The sequence below is a fragment of the Drosophila suzukii genome, chromosome 3, assembly GCF_043229965.1.
Source record: "Drosophila suzukii chromosome 3, CBGP_Dsuzu_IsoJpt1.0, whole genome shotgun sequence".
Taxonomy (NCBI): domain Eukaryota; kingdom Metazoa; phylum Arthropoda; class Insecta; order Diptera; family Drosophilidae; genus Drosophila; species Drosophila suzukii.
The window spans coordinates 52,190,401-52,213,246 of NC_092082.1; the positions used below are offsets into that span (position 1 = coordinate 52,190,401).

Here is a 22,846-nt window from a genome sequence, read left to right on the forward strand (position 1 = left end):
GAACCACTTTCGAAGATTTGGGTGTAGAAGTCATTAAATCAAAAATTATATGATCTACACCATACAAGGTACAGAGCATGGCCGCCTTAAAACAATTTTAGAGGCAAGCAACTTCTCAACTATGAATAAAGCTGTCACTAAGTACTTACAATGCAGTACTGAAATGACGGGCAATGCAAACTCAATATTGTACACACAAAGAGGAAACAACTATCGCGTTAACAATTTCAGAAATAATTACCGCGGTAGATGTAATAACCGAGGTAATTATCAGTATAACGGGTATTACCAAAATAATGTCTATAACCAAAATAACAGTTATAACCGAAAATATAATAATGAGACCAACAACAATTACAGCGGCCGTGGTAATTATAGAGCAGTGGTCGGCAGCGGCCTATCTTGTGAGCATAGGGAAGTGTTCTGCCCATCCTCTGCTCGCTCACGTATAACGTACATGTTCGTGTGACTTCGGCATGGGTCTTCGGGTCATTTTTTTCTGAACTTCGGCTCGCTTTTTTGTTGCTGCGGCAGAGGATCTCAGTGCAAAGCAGAGAAACGTCTCGCTTCAGCACGCCGCGCGCAAACTTCGTGTTTGTTACACTCACACTAATGCAGTGGTCGGCAGCGGCCTATCTAGTGAGCATAGGGAAGTGTTCTGCCCAATAACAACAAACAGACAAAACTATAATAATAATGTCCGACTGGTACAAGCCACGTCGGAAAACCAATAAAGACCGTTAAGATAAAAAACCCTGTAAAGAATACGGTTCACGCTATCAATCGTAACTTCAATCTTTTTTCTTTTTTAAAAATGAACAAACAAATAAATTATATACATTATTAGTTGATACAGGTGCAGACATCTCTTTAATAAAAGAAACTTCGGACTCATTTAAAAATTTTGACTATAAAAATATTACCCAAATATCAAGTGTTGGTGAAGGAACAACCAACTCAAAAGGATTAGTATCAATAGAACATAATTTTCATATAGTAACATCAAATTTTCCTATTCCATGTGATTGAATTATAGGCATAGATTCTATGAAAAATGCAACTGTCAAATAGATCTAAAACCAGAAAATGATTGGCTCATACTGAGACCAGATAACCTCTATAATCCCATTCATACCAAAATAATTTGACAATTTAACCAGCAAAATCCGAAGTAGTCCTAAAAATTGTTATAAATTCAGCAACCAGGTATATATTAATATCAAACCAAGAAATCCAAAACGGAGTATTCGTTGGAAATTCCATTGCAGATCCTAAAAACACTTTTGTCCCAATTTTGAATACAACTGATAAAACTGCAATCATTCGATTAAATACATTGAAAGTTGAACCATTGGATGATTACGACATAATTAAATCTAATAAAAATTAAAACAAAGAAGAAATTTTAGACATACTGAAAAAAAATTTTGCACCTCAGTTCAAGGAAACACTTAATAAATTATGCACGAAATACACAGATATATTCGGAATAGAATCCAAATCGATATCAACTAATAATTTAAAAAAAAAAAGTAAGAATGAAAGATAAAGAAATATAGAATTCCACACAGTCAAAAAGACGAAGTAGAAAAATTAATTAAAGACAAAATAGTAGAAACTTCAGTTTCTGAATACAACAGTCCATTATTATTCGTCCCAAAAATATCATTACCAGGTTGCGATACTAAGAGATGGCATTTAGTAATTGATTACCGCCAAATTAACAAAAAAAAATTTATCATATAAATATCCACTATCAAGAATAGACGATATTCTTGCCCAACTAGGTAGAGCTAAATACTTTTCATGTTTAGATTTGTTGTCAGGATTTCATCAAATAGAACTCGAAGAAACGTCTAGAAATGTAACGTCCTTTTCCACGAGCAATGGCTCCTATCGCTTCACGCGAATACCTTATGGTTTAAAAATAGCGCCAAATTCTTTTCAAAGAATGTGACAATTGCATATTCAGGTATAGAACCTTCACAGGCATTTTTGTATATGGATGACATGTCATAAGTTGTTCAGAAAAGCACACGATTAAAAATCTCAAAAACGTTTTTGATTTATGTAGGAAACACAACACAACTAAACATTCGAATAAAATTCAATTGATGATACCCACACTACTGCATTATCCAGATTTTAAGCAGTTCTAACTCAAGATTACAATAACACCAAGCTATCAGTAGCCTATGCATTAAGATTATTTACAAAAGGAGAAAGCAACAAAAATACAACTGAACAAGAGTTAGCAGCTATCCACTGGGCGATAAATTATTTTTGACCATATATTTATGGAAGACATTTCACAGTCAAAACAGACCATAGGCCATTAACTTACTTATTTTCAATGACAAGCCCGAGCTCAAAACTAACATGAATGAGATAAGACTTAGAAGAATATGATTTTACTGTAGAATATTTTAAGGGAAAGGAAAATCATATAGCCGACGCGCTTTCAAGAATAACTATAACGGACTTTAAAAATATTCAAACGAATAATAAAGTTCTGGGAGTCACTATCAGAAAGGGAAAGGAAAATCATATAGCCGACGCGCTTTCAAGAATAAATATAACGGACTTTAAAAATATTCAAACGAATAATAAAGTTCTGGGAGTCACTATCAGAAACCAAAGTAAACAGAAAAATTTCTGCGCAGGAAAAGAAAAAATAGATTTGCCTAGGCAAACTCTAAGTAAAGCTTCTCAGCCCAACGTATACGAAGTCATTGACGAGGTACGAAGAGTAGTGACCTTGCGAATAACAGATTCACTATGCTTACTGAAGCATAAAAAAAAAGTTATAGCGGGAATTGATGTTAGCGATATGTACATCAATGGAATTTTCGACTTAGGTCAGTTCTTTCAAAGGCTTGAAAATGAAGCCGGTATACTAAATATCAGCCAACTCAAAGTGGCACCGAGCAAAAAGATCTTTGACACAATCTCAATGGAATCTTTTAAAATAATGGGCAATAAAAAATTACAATCCTTAAGAGTAGCGCTACTCAATGCGGTGACCCTATTATCAAATAATGATAAAGAGAAACAAGCATTACTGTTTACATTCCGTGAAGATGCAATAAAAGGAGATCATATAGATCATATAGATCTTAGCAAAGATAAAAAGGAATTTTTATTGGAAAAATATGACCCGAGATATAACGAATTATATAAGAAAATGCCAAAAATCCAAAACAACCAAACATACAAAAACACCATTGACTATTACTGAAACGCCAAAAATTGCTTTTGACAGGGTAATTGTGTGTACGATCGGCCACTACCTAAATCAGAACAAGGAAATTAATATGCAATAACCCTAATTTGCTATTTAACTAAATACCTTGTGGCAATACCAATTCAGAACAAAAACGGAAGCAAAAGCTGTATTCGAAGATTTTATTTTGAAGTACGGACGGGGGACAAGAAAATATAAAAATTTGATAATTGAAAAAAAAATTTAAATATCAAAAACATAGATTCTACCGCACACCATCACCAGACTGTAGGAACCGTGGAGCGAAAACACAGAACATGTAATGAGTTCATCCGCTCATACATCTCAGTTGATAAATCAGATTGGGATGTATGACTCCAATACTTCGTTTATTGTTTCAACACAACACCCTCTATGGCACATGACTATTGTCCATATGAGTTAGTTTTTGGCAAAACTTAAAATTTACCTAAACATTTTATTAGTATAGACCAAAAAAAACACTATATAATATAGATGACAACGCTAAAGAATATAAGTTTAGACTAGAACAAGCATTTAAGAGAGCTAGATTAATGTTAGAATCTCATAAACAGAAACAAAAAACAAGGAAGAACGCTATAGTCGAGTACCTCGACTATCAGATACCCGTTACTCAGCTATATGGAGATATGCAAGCAGCAAGGCGAGATTAAAATGCGCCACCTACCGGCGGTATACAGATTTAAGCGTTATGGGCGTTAGAGTGGACGTGGCAAATTTTTTTTTGGATCAATCGATAGGTATCGACGAGACCAATACATTTCAGTTAAAATTTTTTATCTAGCATGAAAATTGTGGGCGTCACAGGTTTTCGCGGTTTGTGGGCGTTAAAGTGGGCGTGGTCAATCGATAGGTATTGATGAGAACAATACATTTCAGTTAAAATTTTTATTCTAGCATCAAAACTGTAGGAGCCACAGTTTTGGGCGGTTTGTGGGCGTAAGAGTGGGCGTGGCACATTTCTGAAACAAACTTGCGCTGCGTAAGAAGCTCAGAAGCACGCCAAATCTCAATAGCCTAGCTCCCATAGTTTCCGAGATCTCAGCGTTCATCCGGACGGACAGACAGACGGACAGACGGACATGGCTAGATCGACTCGGCTAGTGATCCTGATCAAGAATATATATACTTTGTGGGGTCGAAAACGCTTCCTTCTGCCTGTTACATACTTTCCGACGAATCTAGTATACCCTTTTACTCTACGAGTAACGGGTATAATTAGCTTTGACAAACATGAAACAGGGCATAAGCTAGACTTTAAATATACCGGACCCAATAAGGTTGAAAGTATAGTAGAAAAAGATAACATAGTAATTTCAAATAATAAAAACAAGGAAGAACGCTATAGTCGAGTACCTCGGCTATCAGATACCCGTTACTCAGCTAAATAGAGATAAGCAAGCAGCAAAGCGAGATTAAAATGCGCCACCTACCGGCGGTATACAGAATTAAGCGTTATGGGCGTTAGAGTGCGCGTGGCAAATTTCAGTTAAAATTTTTTATTTAGCATGAAAATTGTAAGCGCCACAGGTTTGGGCCGTTTGTGGGCGTTAGAAAGGGCGTGGCAAACTTGTTTTTGGTCAATCGATAGGTACTGATGAGAACAATACGTTTCAGTTCAAGTTATTATTCTAGCATCAAAACTGTAGGCGCCACAGTTTTGGGCGGTATATGGGCATTTGAGTCCGCGTGGCACATTGCTGAAACAAACTTGCGCTGCGCAGGAATCTCAGGAATCTGCATGCCTAATCCCAGAATTGATGCTCTTAGTTTCCGAGATCTCAGCGTTCATACGGACAGACGGTCGGACGGACATGGCTAGATCGACTCGGCTAGTGATTCTGATCAAGAATATATATACTTTATGGGGTCGAAAACGCTTTCTTCTGCCTGTTGCATATTTTCCGACGAATCTAGTATACCCTTTTACTCCACGAGTAACGGGTATAAAAATGTGTAAGTGGGTCCGATATATTACTTGGCTGGATTGTGATATGGATGTATATCTTGGAGAAGGAATGGATGCGGAACGCGTGGAATCGGAACGCTGCCTGAGGACCTACTTTATTTTTGGATGAAACACTTCGACACAATTCAAATTAAAGACCATATGTAATATAATATATAATATAATAATACTTATATGTTAGTGGATACGATATATTATTGTGCTGGAATTTGATTTGGATGTATACGCTTAAAGGATATAAATTAAAGAAAAATAATATGTGGTTGGATAGAATAAATCATAAACTGAACCAGAAGGGTTGGATTCGGAACACGTAAAATCGGAACGCTACTTGAGCTTTTAGTTCATTTTTCGCTAAAACACTTTGAAATAAGTATATTTATATATATATGTGTAAGTTTGGAAAAGTTATAGAGTTTCTTTTTACCGACGTCCCAAATGCAGTGCAGTGTGAACGGCCTGTCTTAGCCCTTATGCGACGCGTTGCAGTACGGAATGCTCGGAACACCATGTATGACGGCACACATACCAGTGCGCAATGTAAATACCCCTAATAATTAAAATCTACTGAAATATCAGCTAAACGATTATTGGGCTGTGTTTTCCATTCGGGATGCCGCGTAGGGAGAAAAACTGGTTTTTAAAGAAGAAACAAAGTGTTTATGACTGATGCCGTCAAAGTACTTGTATTGGGTATTGCACGGTGGATGGATTTTATTTAATTTTAAATTTAATTTATTTTATTTTAATTGAAGTTTTCCTTATATGTAGTTCTTGGACAGAGTTATATTATACGTTCTTTTCTCGTTGACAATGACTTAGGAACTCCGCTTAATGTTAAAGCTTATAAAGAGCTACAGCATAATTGACTGGCGCCTCGTGTTAACATACCGGTTATTCTATGGCTTATCTTGAGCTTGAGCATGTTGATAAGATCCACAGCGTTATCTGCATAAGCCAGCGGATGAAGGGCGAGAGAAACTAACCAAAAATAACTACACTGTAAGAGTTTTATATATACAATAATCTAGATACATATATAACTCATCTCCTCTTAAGAATGATTAACGTCCTCGTTAATATATAATATTTACTTAAAAAAAACAAATTACAATGGATTTTAAATGGTGTTTATACAACTAAACTTGTTCGCTGCGACTATCATTTGAATTAGCATTTTGTTCCTTTCGTATTCATTTGAGTACTATGAATTTCTAATTAATTTCAATCGTTTAAATTTAGATCTGTGTCGCCTTATATTTCTATTGTTAATATATTCCTTATAATGAGTATCATCAAGCTTAGATATATGTTTACTTTTCCTAAATGGGTTATCAATTTTTAATTTTCTTTTTAGTTGCATATCTACTTTGGCAAAAGGTGTATCAATTTCATGTTCCCTTCCCTCTTTATTTAATCGCTGTATTATATCTTCCTTATTTTGTTTTACGTCTATCGCTGGCTCTTCGTTAAATAAAAATATTGATGCTGCAGTTTTTCCAGTTTTTCTGATTTTGAAATTCGAAAGACCAATAATTTTTTGAATTGGCTTGTTGTTGAATGTTTCTGGTATCATAATTGTTTTGGAACCTGTTGTTGCCAAATCTATCGTTTCTACTTTGCCTAGCTTGATTTCTAAAATAATTTTGACTTTGGACTTGCTGATTAATCTGTGGATATGGGTGATTATTATTTATATTTTGAATAGTATTCTGATAAAATGGATTAAATCAATTTCGGTTTTGCATAATTGGAGGCTGGTACTCAAAATAAGGAAGCATTTGAGGGTTGTTAAAATATTTCTTATTTGAATAATTTTGATGTTGCTTAATTTTCATAAATTCCAAGTTCTTGAGCAACACGTCCTAATTTACTTGGGGTACTAACATCAATATACACACTGACATATATATTCGGTTTGGTAATTCTTTTCGAATAATTTCACAAACAGCTGAGTTCATTGCTTTGGTGAACAGGTATCTATTATTTATACTGCCATCTAAATGTAATTTATTACAAATGATGAATGATTTCAGTTCTAAGTCATCGACAAATTTTCTTAAATTTCCAGAATATTTAATTTTGTAAATATCAATAAGTAATTGAGGGATTGGTGTTTGGGTGTTATACTCCCCGATTAGTAGGTCCTTCAGGTCCAGCCTCGTGGTGTTGATCGCATGAGCAAGTGTTGAACGTTTCCAATGATGAGGTTCTCGAGGGCTCCAACATTAATAATGCTGGACTGGACTGGGTTATTGGTGGGGTACAGGCCAAGTTGGTGTTCGACTCTTTTGATGAAAAGCGCCATTAAACGGAGGTATTTGTCGGATTTGTGTTAAGCATTGGGATCCGAAAGGACATGTTCTCCTGCCATCCTGTGCTGTTCTTATTCGCAACTTAAACTTTTACTCAGCTGGCTGATTTTTGTTTAAGTTTTGTTTGCGAATTTTTGTTCGTCGAGCGTTGTAAGTCCACCTGTTGGGGATCTGTTCATAAAATTCTTTTGCGGGTCTGGGTTTTTTTTTTCAGACCGCACCGACTGCGCCAATTGTGTGAAGTTAATTTAAGTAATTATTTTATTTTATTTTACTTTAATTGAAGTTTTCCTTGTATGTGTTTGTTGGACAGACTTTTATTACACGTTCTATTCTCGTTAACAGTGACTTAGGAACTCCTCTTAAAGTTAAAGCTTATGAAGAGGTACAGCATAATTGACTGGCGCCTCGTGTTAACTTAACCGTTTATTCGATGGCTTATCTTGAGCTTGAGCATGTTGATAAGATCCACAGCGTTATCTGCAAAAGCCAGCGAATGAAGGGCGAGAGAAACTAACCAAAAATAACTACACTGTAAAAAGTTTTATCTATACAATAATCTAGATATATAACTTGTATATGTGTATATGTCAGGATTATGTTAAATTTTTTTTGCGTTTTAATTTTGTTAAATTGCGCTGAAATTCATAACTCATATATCTTAACTACATCTACGCATATGTATATTTTTTCTCAGAAAAAAGGGATGCCAATTTGGTGGAACGGTGGTGTGTGCTGACTTTGTATATATAAATATATGTCAATACATTTTGTGAAACTTGTGCGGAATGTGCCACTTGTGGTGTGCAGATTATGCTTCCGATCGGAAAGATCAAAAAAATATATATATATTTTTTTTTTTCGCACAAAACGGAGGCCTTACCGGTCGAGCGGCCAATTTGGCGGAACGGGGTTTGTGCTGATAATATACAAATATATGTCGATATATTTTGTGGAACTTGCGCGGAATGTGCCACTTGTGGTGAGCAGATTATGCTTCCGATGGGAAAGATAAAAAAAAATATATAAATATATATATTTTCAGAAAATGGAGGCGGTGAAGCGGGGCTGTGTGGAAGAAATATATAAATTACACGTATTACACGTATTGCATTCGTTAATTATGTTTTGTATTAATTTTATGTAGTCTGGGTAAAAATATGAGTTTCTAAAGTCTATTATCATTTTTTGTATTCCTTGATGAATTTTATTTTTGTGTATTTTAATAATAAGGTCTTTAAATTCTGAATAGCTACTTATATTTATAAGATTTTTTGTAGCTTTATAGAGTTTAGTTCCAGTGTTTGGTCGAATAATTTTTATATATTATTATATTATATATATATATTTATATATTTTATATTATTTGAAAAATAACAAAATCATTAATATTTTCGAACAAAGTAGTAGAGGTTCGTCCACAAATGGCTTCTAGTATTATATCGCTTCCCTTTTCACTGGTCATTTCAGAATAAAATATTTTTATAATAGTGCGATTTTATATTTTTTCTACATCGACTTTTTCTTTGTCACTTTTTATGAATATTAATTGTCTTTTATAAATATTCAGACGACGCTCTGTAATTGGAATACCTAGAAAGCCATCTTCTTCTGCACTATGAATTGTAGGGACTAATGATTCAAAATCTTCAGTTCCAGATACAAGTGAATCTGATTCGTTGTTTATAAAGTTTGTCGCCGCTTCTTGACTTCTGTCTTTTATGTTTACTCTGGAAAGAGCGTCTGCTACAAAATTTGGTTTGCCTTTAATGTGCTCAATTTCAAAGTCGTATTCGTTTAGTCTGATTATCCACCTCTGTAACTTCATGTTTGGCTCTTTTACATTGTGTAACCAAGCCAAAGGTTTGTGATCGGAAATAATTTTAAACTTTCTACCGTAAAGGTAACAGCGGAAGTAATTGGTTGCCCACACTATCGCCAATAATTCTTTTTCTATAACTGAATACCAAGTCTCATGTTCGTTAAGAGTGCGGCTTGCAAAACAAATTGGATTCTGGTCCTGCGACAAAACTGCACCTAAAGCAAAGTTGCTGGCGTCCGTCGTCAATGTAAATTTTTTATTAAAGTTTGGATAAGTTAGAATAGGATCACTTCTAATCAATAATTTTAATTTGTTAAATGCGCTTTTGTATTCTATGTTATTTATATCGATTGACTGTCCCTTTTTTAAGCATTTTGTAATAGTTTTAGCAATTTTAGCAAAGTTTTAATAAACTTTTTATAAAAACCACATGTTTTTGGGATGAAAAAATCTAATATGGCTTTTATTTTGCTTGGGTTCGGCTTAATACAATTAGGTGTAATTATATGACCAAGAAAGTTTGTTTTACGTTTTAGAAATTCGCACTTTTCCAATTGTAATTTTAAATTAGCTTCTCTTAATTTATCGAAAACTTTAAAAATTGAAAGGTTATGTTCCTGCAGTGACGTAGAAAAAATAACGATATCGTCGAGATAAACTAAGCAGTGAACACCAATTAAATCTTTAAGAATCTCATTCATACACCTTTGAAATGTCGCCGGTGCGTTTTTCAACCCAAAAGGCATTCGAGTGTACTCATAATGACCGTTTTGTGTTGAAAATGCGGTTTTTTCTATGGACTCCGGGTCCATCTCGATCTGATGAAATCCTTTGGCAAGGTCAAGGGTCGAAAAGTACTGACATTTTCGCAGTTTGTCTGATATTTCATCAATATTAGGAATTGGGAATTTGTCGCTAATAGTGATATTCTTTAAGTGTCTATAATCGATCACTAAGCGAAATTTCGTTGTCTCCGAGGCATTATCTTTCTTTGGGACTATCCATATTGGATTACAATACGGAGAAGATGATTTTCGAACTATACCCTGACTTATTAATTCTTTTTTTTGCTTCTCGACCTCATCTCTATAAATGTATGGGTATCTGTATGGTTTTACATAGACAGGACTTTCATGTTTAGTTTTTATTATGTGTTTAATGGTATGTGTAAAGGTCAAATTGTCACCTTCAACAAATTGTAGATCTCCATACGATATTATTAAATTCATTATTGATTTCCTTTCTTCACTATTTAGATGACTAATGCGAATTTTATTAGAATAACTAATTTCTTCATTAAGCGCATAATTAAAGTCTTTATCTTCCAATTTCTCGTCCAAATTTGTGACTTTTTTAATTGGGATATAATTTTGCTTAACTTCTTCTTTTAGATCACTTGGTAAATTAATATTGTAACTAGGTTTTTTAGAGGTGAAATTAAAAATAATGTTATTTTACTTTAGATATTCTTCTTTGAAGTTTATTTGGGCATTAGTTAATTCTAGTATATCTCTTCCAATCAAAATATCATATTTTGTCAAAAATCATGGATTAAAAGATTTAATTTTCCAGGTTTCCTAGTTAAAGGTTTGGCGTTAATTTCTCGTACGGTACTCAAAATGACTTTTCCTATCATTGTATATATTGCTTTCGTGCTTGTTTCATGCGACGGAAGAGTATTTAACATGTCTGGCCTAATTTGACTAATACTAGATCCTGTATCTACGTGACATAAATATTTTTGTTTATTTATTTGTATGCAAATTGTGGAATTTTTTGATCGACCGAGGCTTCTATTAGAAAATTTTCGTTAGTGTCCATTGCTTCGACCATTGCTTTCTTTCTGATTTTGAAATTCGAAAGACCAATAATTTTTTGAATTGGCTTGTTGTTGAATGTTTCTGGTATCATAATTGTTTAGGAACCTGTTGTTGCCAAATCTATCGTTTCTACTTTGCCTAGCTTGATTTCTAAAATAATTTTGACTTTGGACTTGCTGATTAATCTGTGGATATGGGTGATTATTAATTATATTTTGAATAGTATTCTGATAAAATGGATTAAATCAATTTCGGTTTTGCATAATTGGAGGCTGGTACTCAAAATAAGGAAGCATTTGAGGGTTGTTAAAATATTTCTTATTTGAATAATTTTGATGTTGCTTAATTTTTATAAATTCCAAGTTCTTGAGCAACACGTCCTAATTTACTTGGGGTACTAACATCAAATATACACACTGACATATATATTCGGTTTGGTAATTCTTTTCGAATAATTTCACAAACAGCTGAGTTCATTGCTTTGGTGAACAGGTATCTATTATTTATACTGCCATCTAAATGTAATTTATTACAAATGATGAATGATTTCAGTTCTAAGTCATCGACAAATTTTCTTAAATTTCCAGAATATTTAATTTTGTAAATATCAATAAGTAATTGAGGGATTGGTGTTTGGGTGTTATACTCCCCGATTAGTAGGTCCTTCAGGTCCAGCCTCGTGGTGTTGATCGCATGAGCAAGTGTTGAACGTTTCCAATGATGAGGTTCTCGAGGGCTCTAACATTAATAATGCTGGACTGGACTGGGTTATTGGTGGGGTACAGGCCAAGTTGGTGTTCGACTCTTTTGATGAAAAGCGCCATTAAACGGAGGTATTTGTCGGATTTGTGTTAAGCATTGGGATCCGAAAGGACATGTTCTCCTGCCATCCTGTGCTGTTCTTATTCGCAACTTAAACTTTTACTCAGCTGGCTGATTTTTGTTTAAGTTTTGTTTGCGAATTTTTGTTCGTCGTGCGTTGTAAGTCCACCTGTTGTGGATCTGTTCATGAGATTCTTTTGCGGGTCTGGGTTTTTTTTTCAGACCGCACCGACTGCGCCAATTGTGTGAAGTTAATTTAAGTAATTATTTTATTTTATTTTACTTTAATTGAAGTTTTTCTTGTATGAGTTTGTTGGACAGACTTTTATTACACGTTCTATTCTCGTTGACATTGACTTAGGAACTCCTCTTAAAGTTAAAGCTTATGAAGAGGTACAGCATAATTGACTGGCGCCTCGTGTTAACTTAACCGTTTATTCGATGGCTTATCTTGAGCTTGAGCATGTTGATAAGATCCACAGCGTTATCTGCAAAAGCCAGCGAATGAAGGGCGAGAGAAACTAACCAAAAATAACTACACTGTAAAAAGTTTTATCTATACAATAATCTAGATATATAACTTGTATATGTGTATATGTCAGGATTATGTTAAATTTTTTTTGTGTTTTAATTTTGTTAAATTGCGCTGAAATTCATAACTCATATATCTTAACTACATCTACGCATATGTATATTTTTCTCAGAAAAAAGGGATGCCAATTTGGTGGAACGGGGGTGTGTGCTGACTTTGTATATATAAATATATGTCAATACATTTTGTGAAACTTGTGCGGAATGTGCCACTTGTGGTGTGCAGATTATGCTTCCGATCGGAAAGATCAAAAAAAAAAATATATATATATTTTTTTCGCACAAAATGGAGGCCTTACCGGTCGAGCGGCCAATTTGGCGGAACGGGGTTTGTGCTGATAATATACAAATATATGTCGATATATTTTGTGGAACTTGCGCGGAATGTGCCACTTGTGGTGAGCAGATTATGCTTCCGATGGGAAAGATAAACAAAATATATAAATATATATATTTTCAGAAAATGGAGGCGGTGAAGCGGGGCTGTGTGGAAGAAATATATATATAAATTTTATCGCAAGTGCAAAAAACTTTAGAATTATTTAGCTTGTGGAAAACGATGAAAAGAAATCCGGCTCGAAGGACCAAATGTTGGGGTGGGTCTGTGCCAAGAATCGTCCAAGTTTTTCTCAAAGAAATAGAACAGAGGGGTTGCGTTTACTTTCACTTGTTATTCTCCAATGGACTAACATGGCGTGAGCTTAGTCTATCGGGTATTCTAGGAACAGATAGAGCGCTCTTTAACCGGTTCGGAAACATCGACCAGTCATGCCAACCCAGCAATGTTGCACTCTGCCTTGTTCGACATGAACAATACCAATTCACTTATATAATACAGAGGCATGAGACTTCTTCAACGGATGGTGAATTGACTCGTCTTCTCTAATGGTTCATCATGGTTCGCACTTTGTCTATCGATTCGGTTGGTTTAAATGTATGCATGTTTGAATGTTTTCTTTCTGATTGTATTACTTGAGGATATTGGTTTTTAGTTATGCATAAGTTCACTTTAGCTTTGATTGGCACTTTCTCCGAAGTATGCTATTGGTCACAAAGCCTCTGAACGGATGGCTCCTACAGTTGAGCAATTTTCAACAGCTTGGGGATCACGGGTACTCGACGTAGCAGGGTAGATTTTGGTAAACTATCTATTGTCCTCGATCATTTATAGTGTTTGAATTGGGTGTGTAGAACATTATAGAAGTTGTGGGGTGCATATTTTGGATTATCTTAAATAAAAATGTAGACAATTACAGCTAGTTAGTCTATTCATTAGCTAGAAGGATGAGAAGTATGGATTTTGGAAAATATTTGATACAAATGTAACCAATAAGACGAGATGAAATCGATAAAGGAGACACAAAATTGCAGAATAAGGCAGGATGTGTAACGAACATTCACAACTGTTAAGGCTAAGATGTTTTCTAAAGAAGCGCTCACGCGAATTTTTCTCCTGCTTGGCTCGTCGACTAGAGGTGTAGGCCCTTGCTTCTTATTTTCATTATTAAATGTAAAATAATCGCGTGGAAGGACAATCCAAAACAAAGGGACGAAATACTACACAGACATACTACAGAATTTAAAATTAGGGGGTCTCTTGCATTTTATCTAATCTTTAAACACCTGAAAATCTCGGATATCGATAGAGATTTAGATCGCCCCCCTTCCCTTGACCGTTTTGCTACCAACAAAAAACCATAAACAAATAAATTTCTTTGTATTTTCTTGATCTGTTAATTACCTATCTGCCATTAATTTTTTTTTAAACTTTCATTTATCTATAATATATATTTATACCTTGCTACCTATCGCATATCTTTCCTTAGACTTGGGATTATTTTTTTTGTTTGTTATAGTATTCTTTTAAGAAGTATTAGGAACTTCTGTTCGCTCACCGAATTGCTGCTGATGTCCTCCTCGAGGAAAGCGCTTTTCTGAGAAAAACCTAGAAATTTAGATAATATTTTTTTTTCCCGGCGCCAACATTCCAAGTAATTTACTTATCTTTTAATGCATTTATAACAATAAAAAAAGACAGAAATCACCAAATCACTCAATCGAATTTAAAACCACTCAATTTCGCCTTTGCCTTTTTTTCATCATTTTCGGTCGTTTTTTTCTCATCCACATGGCCATTATCTAATTAGTAAAATGAAAAAAATGATTCTAAAACTAGAACTTAAATAAAACATCGACTATTTTTTTTCTCGACTGCTGTTTAACTTTTCCTTTCTGTATATTTTTCCCTTTTTTCCTTTTATATTATCGGGTACATTTCCTCAAATTTTTACCAATTACAAATTTCTAACCATTTTTGTTGGCCCTTGAGGATTTAAATTGGACTTGGCGGAATTTTCCCGTAGCTAGGCAAAGGCACAAAGGCCTCTGCCTCGTCCACAGATTTGTGCGGTTTGAGGGCGTTAGAGTGGTCGTGGCATATTCGCGTTACAAACTTTCGCTGCGTACAAGGCTTCGGAATCTAAATCTGAGATCCCAATTCTCTGTCTTAATAGTTTCCGATATTGATATCCGCGTTCATATTTACGATTTTTTTAAGTTTGTGGGCGTGAATCGATTGATAAGCACTGCGCAACTCCTGCGGGAATTCAAAACACTCGAGCAGGGGCGCCGGTTTTAGACTTTTTGGCTGCACTACTTCGGGATTTCGTTGCATGCTTCGGTTTTCTCTTCATTTGCAAAATCCACTCAACTATTGCGTAATTCATTTTCGGCCGAGACTAATTTATATTTCTTAAGCGCCGAACTTAATAAAAATTAATTTTTCAGCTAAATTTTAGTCCACCAAACCTCAAGCTTTAAAAACTTACCAGTTAGGGCCTAGCGCTGCGCTGTATATTAAATCTGCTGTTCTGCCTCGTCTTTCTGGGTTGGCTGAGCACAAAAATTAGAGTTCAGATATATTATTTTCCTCTAGCACAACTTGATCCTTTCACGACCAGATCGGAACAGAAATATATAGACGCCAAAAATGTGACCCCTAGCCGAGTATGGGAATAAGAACAAGGTAAAGTTGACAGAAGGGTCTGTTGCTCTCCTTGCCGCATTCCTTTTGCCCCCTCCCGTATCGCAGAGCTACTCCTAGATGGCGCTCACCTTACTCTACATTTGGTCAACTACAACTACAACTACTACCCTCCTAAGAGCAGACTTAGGGTTTAATAACCCGAAGAATGATCTCCATCAAGCTTGTAGTTGATACAGCCTACTGTTTCAGGTCCTTAGCGTGAAAACGACCTACCAAATTTTCTTGTAAATCTTCCATCACATAAATAGAATTCCCTTACTTCTTTCGGGCTGTACTATACGTTGGTCCTAATTATACCCGTTACTCGTAAAGTAAAAGGGTATACTAGATTCGTCGGAAAGTATGTAACAGGTAGAAGAAAGCGTTTCCGACCCCATAAAATATATATATTCTTGATCAGGATCACTAGGCGAGTCCATCTAGCTATGTCCGTCTGTCCGTCTGTCTCTCCGTCCGGATGAACGCTGAGATTTCGGAAACTATAAAAGCTAGGCTGTTGGGATGCGGATTCTTGAGCTTCTTGCGCAGCGCAAGTTTGTCTCAACAGGGTGCCACGCCCACTCTAACGCCCACAAACCGCCCAAAACTGTGGCTCCTACAGTTTGGATGATAGAATAAAAGTTTTAACTGAAGTGTATTGTTCTGATCAATACCAATCGATTCACCCAAAAAAAAGTTTTCCACGTCCCAACGCCCACAAACTTCAAAAAACCGTAAATATGAACGCGGATATCAATATCGGAAACTATCAAGATAGAGAATTTGGATCTCAGACTTAGATTACGGGGCCTTGTACGCAGCGAAAGTTTGTAACGCGAATATGCTACGCCCACAAACCTCACAAATCTGTGGCTTCCACAATTTTCATGTCAGATAAAAAATTGTAACTGTAATGTATTGGTCTTTTCAATACCTATCGATCTACAAAGATCTACGCCCACTCTAACGCCCATAACGCTTAAATTTGTCTGCCGCCCACATAACCATATATTAAGATAGCGGGTAGGTTGTGCTTGCATATCTCCATCTCCCTTTAGCTGAATAACGGGTATGTGATAGTCGAGGTACTCGACTATAGCGTTCTTCCTTGTTTTGAAATATATCCGGCTGCAAAACTGCTCTGTTTAAAATTCTTTCGGGGTACTTCTTGCCCTTCGCTGTTTGCAACCTCTCTTGTCCGCAAATTGTATTGGCGCTCGTTTTTGGCGTTTTGCCTACTCATAACTTCTTGTGCAATTTTCCCGACCACATCCAGAGAATCCTTTCGAGTTAAAACAGCAGATCTGTCCTCCAAAATTACCAATACTCTCAGCAGTTTATAGGAAGATCCGGACGAGATGAAATGTTGCCCAAATACCATATAATATGGTGTGGATCCTATAGCTGAATGGACTGCAGAACAAAGAGCACAGCATATACTACTAAGCTGCTCATCCCAATCTATTTTGTGAGCTCTTACGTACGACCAAATGGCGGCGATATCTGATCAATTTACCTTTCGGAAGCGTTCGCCTGAGGCGAATAAGCTGCTGTAAGATATGATGAGATATTGGGATTCCATTCGAAACTTCTGAAAGGCTTCCGCCTTGAGCTGGGAACTATTGTCAGATACTATGGTCTCTGGGAATCCGAACGTATCGAATAATTCCTGTTGTATATATTTTATCACCACGTCTGCTGTGAGCTTCTTGACCGCTTTTAGGAACTCGAACTTGCATTAATGGTCCAAAACAATGATAATACCCACATTACCAGAGCGATATCTTGGATCCGCTGTGACCGCTGTGACTCTGGTGCCACGCCTATTGGTGGCCGCTGTATTCTGTTTGGATATTTGGTGGTCTTGCAAGTTCCACAGGATTGAATATATGACTTAACACCATTAATCAGACCAGGCCAATATTAATACCCAAGATTTCTTTCCAAAGTTTTATGTAAGCCTCCATGCGAAGCAAGTGGGTCATCGTGGGATTTCTTCAACACCTCTTATACTGAATTTTCGCGAATCCAAAGCTTCCAAGTAAAGTTATCATGCAACTGATCGCCAGTGGCATGTTCTGATCTCCTATACACCCGTCCATCTACTACCTTCAAGTCTGGCAACTTGTCTTGGTATGCCTTTACTCTTTTCGGACGCTTCACATATTCATCAGATCTGAACTGTGGCGACTGAAGATCGATTAACTCTCCATGACTTGATTTAATATATGCTAATTCAGCCTCGTTTACTCTTGATAAGGCGTCTGGTACAACGGTCAGCCTGCCACTTCGATGCTCTATCTTAAGATTAAAGCCTTGCAGCTTAATGCCCACCGAGCTAGACGAGAATGTAAATCGGTCTGGGACATGAGCCATTCAATAGATGCATGGTCTGTTATGACCGTAAGTTCATGTCCTTCAATGTTATTGAATGCTTATTGAAATATGCGCTGCGTAATACAGGAGCAGAGCATAGCATAGTGTTCAGCTGATTAAATGCTGTTTCGCCTCTGGATTCATCTGGAATTTTTTCTTGGGTTTAAACAAGTCTGTTAGTTGGGCCGCTATCGAAGCAAAATTGCTAAAAAACTTGATATACCAGCCTACCATCCCCAAGACACTTCGGAGAGACTTCAAGCTCTTTGGAAGAGGGAATTCAGACATTGCCTTTCTGGATCAGTCCGTATAACTCCTTACCCCACTAAATGACCTAAATATTTCACTGATCGCATACAAAAATGGATTTTTTCCACGTTAAGAGTTAAACAATCGATCTTTACCTGCTTAGCTACTAAGCCTAACGCTTTTTTATGGGTTTCAAAACTATCCGACACTACCAACAGATCATCCAGATAAACAAAAACCTCATTGCGTAGATTGGCTATTATGACCTTGTCCATTAGGCGCGTCATAGTTTGCGAGGCGTTTGTAAGCCCGAATGGCATCACTTTGTACTGATAAAGAGGTTTTCTCGGAATGGTAAAAGCCGTCTTACCGCTATCGATTTTGGATCTAAAGGAATCTGCCAATAGGCAACATTGCCTTGGGTAGTCTTGACAAAATTCCATCGATCTGCGGTAAAGGATATGCATCCTTTTTCGTCAAAGCGTTGACTTTACGACTATCTAAACATTGCAAAAGGAGTCAAATCCCTCTTTTTCTCGCTGTTTCTTATCACGAATGGCCTCCCTTATATCCATGTCCGTCCGAGCATCACAAACTGGCTTAGATCGGACGTGAAGCCCCTAGGAGTTCCTCGTCCCGAGCCTGCTTGAACACCCGTGTGATCTACTGGAATTTGTCGCTCCAAATCGACCCCTTCTTCTTGCTCAGAGATATTTATTGCTATTGTCTGAAAGCGTGCCACAAGGCTTGTGCCTTTTTTTCTTGTGTACTTTCGCAATCAGCCATATTGAATATAAATAAATCCTAGTTTAAGAACTAATAAAATTTAAACTAATATATAAAAAAATGTTCGAGTGCTAAAAATTAAATCAAAGTTTGAAACTAGTTAGATAAAGCGAACAAAATTGCACAAGGCGAAGTAAAATTAAAACATGTTACATAAACCAAAATTTCTTATCTCCTTTTGTATTGTGAGGTCGATGACCTCCTCTGATCAATCAGCTGTCCAACTCTCTGTGAAAAATTACTCAAGGTTCGAACTCCAGCGTACATAAATCCAATTGAACTGCTCGAGTACACAGGAAAAAATCAAAGATCGATTGACAGCAGAAATATGAACATGTAAAAGCATACAAATTTGAATAAATAATATCAAATAAATCTGTAAACAAAAGAAGCATAAAAAAAGAATTGTCATAAATTAATTTGACATCGAACATAAATATTCCCGTTCTGACAAACCTAAGAAAGATAAGAAAAGTGCATAAAAAAACATTGCTATTGCATGTGCATTGCGCTTATCGCATTGCCAAAAAAACACCGACAACAATAAGCACCACGCGCAGACAGCAGCTTGCCGATCGTTCGACCGTCGCGACAATGCCTATAATCCGAGCCGTCTGCATCGCGCTTTACAATTGCGGAGCATGTTAGCTATGCCATTCATCGTAGTCACTGTATTTTTATGTAAATAATATCCGATGTCTATCCTATGCGAATTATGGCAAGCTGATCTGTCTGATGAGTAATTAGGTTACTCCTGTAATATTTAAATTTTTAAAGCGAAATAATAACAAAAATGCCTGCAGTTCTTATGCGTTAAGTGACCATGCCTATGGACTTGAAAAATGTAAGGGTATACTAGTTGGGCCTTCCTTTGTCTCAGTAAAAATTTTGGACAAGAGTGGATGGATGACTTACCTGTCTGGACAGTCTCTTCGTTTCCAAAGCGTTTGAGTGAAATTTTAAGTGAAGTTCGAAGCTAAATTAAGTGAAAATATCTGAAAGTCTCTAACCTTAGCAATACGATCGCTCACGCGAATTGTTCTCCGGCTTGGCTCGTCGAGTAGAGGTGTAGGTCTCTGCTACTTATTTCGTATTGCCTATTTTCATTATTAAATCTAAAATAATCGCGTGAAAGGACAAGCCAAAACAAAGGGACGAAATTCTACACATTTTATCCAGACATAACGGCAATTGTACAGAATTTAAAATTAGGGGGTCTATTGCACTTTATCTAAACTTTAAACATCAGAAAATCTCGGATGTCGATAGAGATTTACATCGCCCTCCCTTCCCTTGACCGTTTTGCTGCCAACAGAAAACCATACTTATTCAAACGGTTACTTTGGTGTTCAGGGGTGTCAGGGGATCATATTACGCCGATTCAAATATTCGAGGAGTTCAAAACACTATAATTATACCCGTTACTCGTAGAGTAAAAGGGTATACTAGATTCGTCGGAAGGTATGTAACAGGCAGAAGGAAGCGTTTCCGACCCCATAAAGTATATATATTATTAATCAGGATCACTAGCCGAGTCGATCTAGCCATGTCCGTCTGTCTGTCCGCGTCCACAATTTTCATGGTAGAAAAAAATTTTTGCTGAAATGTATTAGTCTCCAAAATACCTATCGATTGACCCAAAAAAAAAAATTGCCACGCCAACTCTAACGCCCATAACGCTTAAATCTGTTTACCGCCAACATAACCATGTATTGAGATCGCGGGTAGGTGGCGCATTTCAATCTCGCTTGGCTGCTTGCATACCTCCATTTCCCTTTTGTCCCTATAGCTGAGTAACGGGTATCTGATAGTCGAGGTACTCGACTATAGCGTTCTTTCTTGTTTTTACTTTAAAATAAATTATGGGTTCTCAATATCGCATTTCTTTCCTTAAACTTGGGATTCGTTTTTGTTCGTTATAGTGTTCTTTTAAGAAGTATAACAAACTTCTGTACGCTCACTGAATTACTGCTGATGTCCTCCTCGACGAAATCGCTTTTCAGAGAAAAACTTGGAAATTTAGAAAATATTTTCTTTTTCTGGCACCAACATTCCAAGTTATTCACAGGGAAGATATCACCAAATCACGCAAACGAATTTAAAACCACTCAATTTTGCCTTTGCCTTTTTTTTCATAATTTTACAAAAGCAAATAATAAATGCTTGTTAGATTCTGATTCCTCGAAGGAGTCTTCATTTTTAATGTATGTGGATGCGAATAACTTATATGGTTGGGCAATGTCACAACCTTTACCATATAAAGACTTTAAATACATGTCTTCCACAGACATAGACAGTTTTGATATTCATAATATTCCCATTGATAGCAAATACGGTTATTTTTTGGAAGTGGACTTAATATATCCGTACCGTTCGATCTTCATAATGATCTTCCATTGTCTGGCCTCAAAAGAGGATATGGTAAAAAAATGACTTGCTGAACTGGGAAATAAGAACAATTATGTAATACATTATCGGAATTTGCAACAATAAATACAGAACGGGCTAGTACTGAAAAAGATCCATAGAGAAGTTCAGGTCTTACCAAAGCCTTGGTAAAAGAATTACATTGATCTAAATACTTTACATAGGCAAAATGCAAAAAACCAATTTGAAAGTGCAAGGTTGATATTAAGCTTGTTAGTACATGGGAAGCTCCAGATAGCACCAAGACTGGACGAAAGGGACATTATGCCAAAACTTGAATTTCAAAACCCAATTTTAATAGTGCAACTAAAATTAATGATCATTTCTGTATATTTCTATATATTAAGCCAATTTATTAGGATTTGCAGTATTAGACTTATTGAAATGGAAAATGTATGATTTTCACTACTAATATATGAAGCCAGGAAAAGTTTTTTTTTTGATTTTTATAAAGATATTCGTAATAATCTTGAAGCAAAATTGGATACATCGGACTATTCATACATAACTTTAAAAGAGTTAACAAAAAAAGTTTAAGGTTTTTTAAAGATGAGCTTAACTTTAAACCCATGACATAATTTGAAGGTCTGTGCTCAAAGGTTTATGGTTATAAAATAGATGAAGTTGAATCTTACCATAATAAAGCAAAGGGAGTGAGTTCACGAAATCTTACAATTGAACACTATAAAAACGGTTTATTATCTGGGAACTCTTAGAACAATGCTTACATCAAAAGCACACAAAATAACTACATTTAAAGTTTAAAAAAAATAAGTGTTAACGAAACACAATTTTTAGAGTTAAGTAACGAAGACCATGGTACGACATCAATAAAACAAAACAAGGAAGAACGCTATAGTCGAGTACCTCGACTATCAGATACCCGTTACTCAGCTAAATGGAGATATGCAAGCAGCAAAGCGAGATTAAAATGCGCCACCTACCGGCGGTATACAGATTTAAGCGTTATGGGCGTTAGAGTAGGCGTGGCAAAGTTTTTTTTTGGATCAATCGATAGGTATTTACGAGACCAATACATTTCAGTTAAAATTTTTTATCTAGCATGAAAATTGTGGGCGTCACAAGTTTTTGCGGTTTGTGGGCGTTAAAGTGGGCGTGGCAAACTTTTTTTTGGGTCAATCGATAGGTATTGATGAGAACAACACATTTCAGTTAAAATTTTCTATCTAGCATCAAAACTGTAGGAGTTACAGTTTTGGGCGGTTTGTGGGCGTTAGAGTGGGCGTGGCACTCTACTGAAACAAACTTGCGCTGCGTAAGAAGCTCAGGAATCTGTTCGCCAAATCTCAATAGGCTAGCTCTCATAGTTTCCGAGATCTCAGCGTTCATCCGGACAGACAGACGGACAGACGGACATG

General features: G+C 36.2%; 1 protein-coding gene across 7 annotated transcripts in view; it reads left to right on the plus strand.

The window, feature by feature from the left end:
- The first annotated feature begins 5,782 nt into the window (after positions 1-5,782).
- LOC139353178 (uncharacterized) overlaps positions 5,783-22,846 on the plus strand; it is a 50,393-nt gene continuing 33,329 nt past the window's right edge. For 2 of the 7 annotated variants that reach the window (XM_070996628.1, XM_070996629.1), the window contains exon 1: positions 5,800-6,236. The gene's annotated coding sequence lies outside the window, so the exon portion shown is untranslated. Of the gene's footprint in view, positions 6,237-12,407; positions 12,556-22,846 lie in introns of those variants that run through there. The other 5 variants (XM_070996630.1, XM_070996631.1, XM_070996634.1 and 2 more) reach the window with 5 other exon arrangements.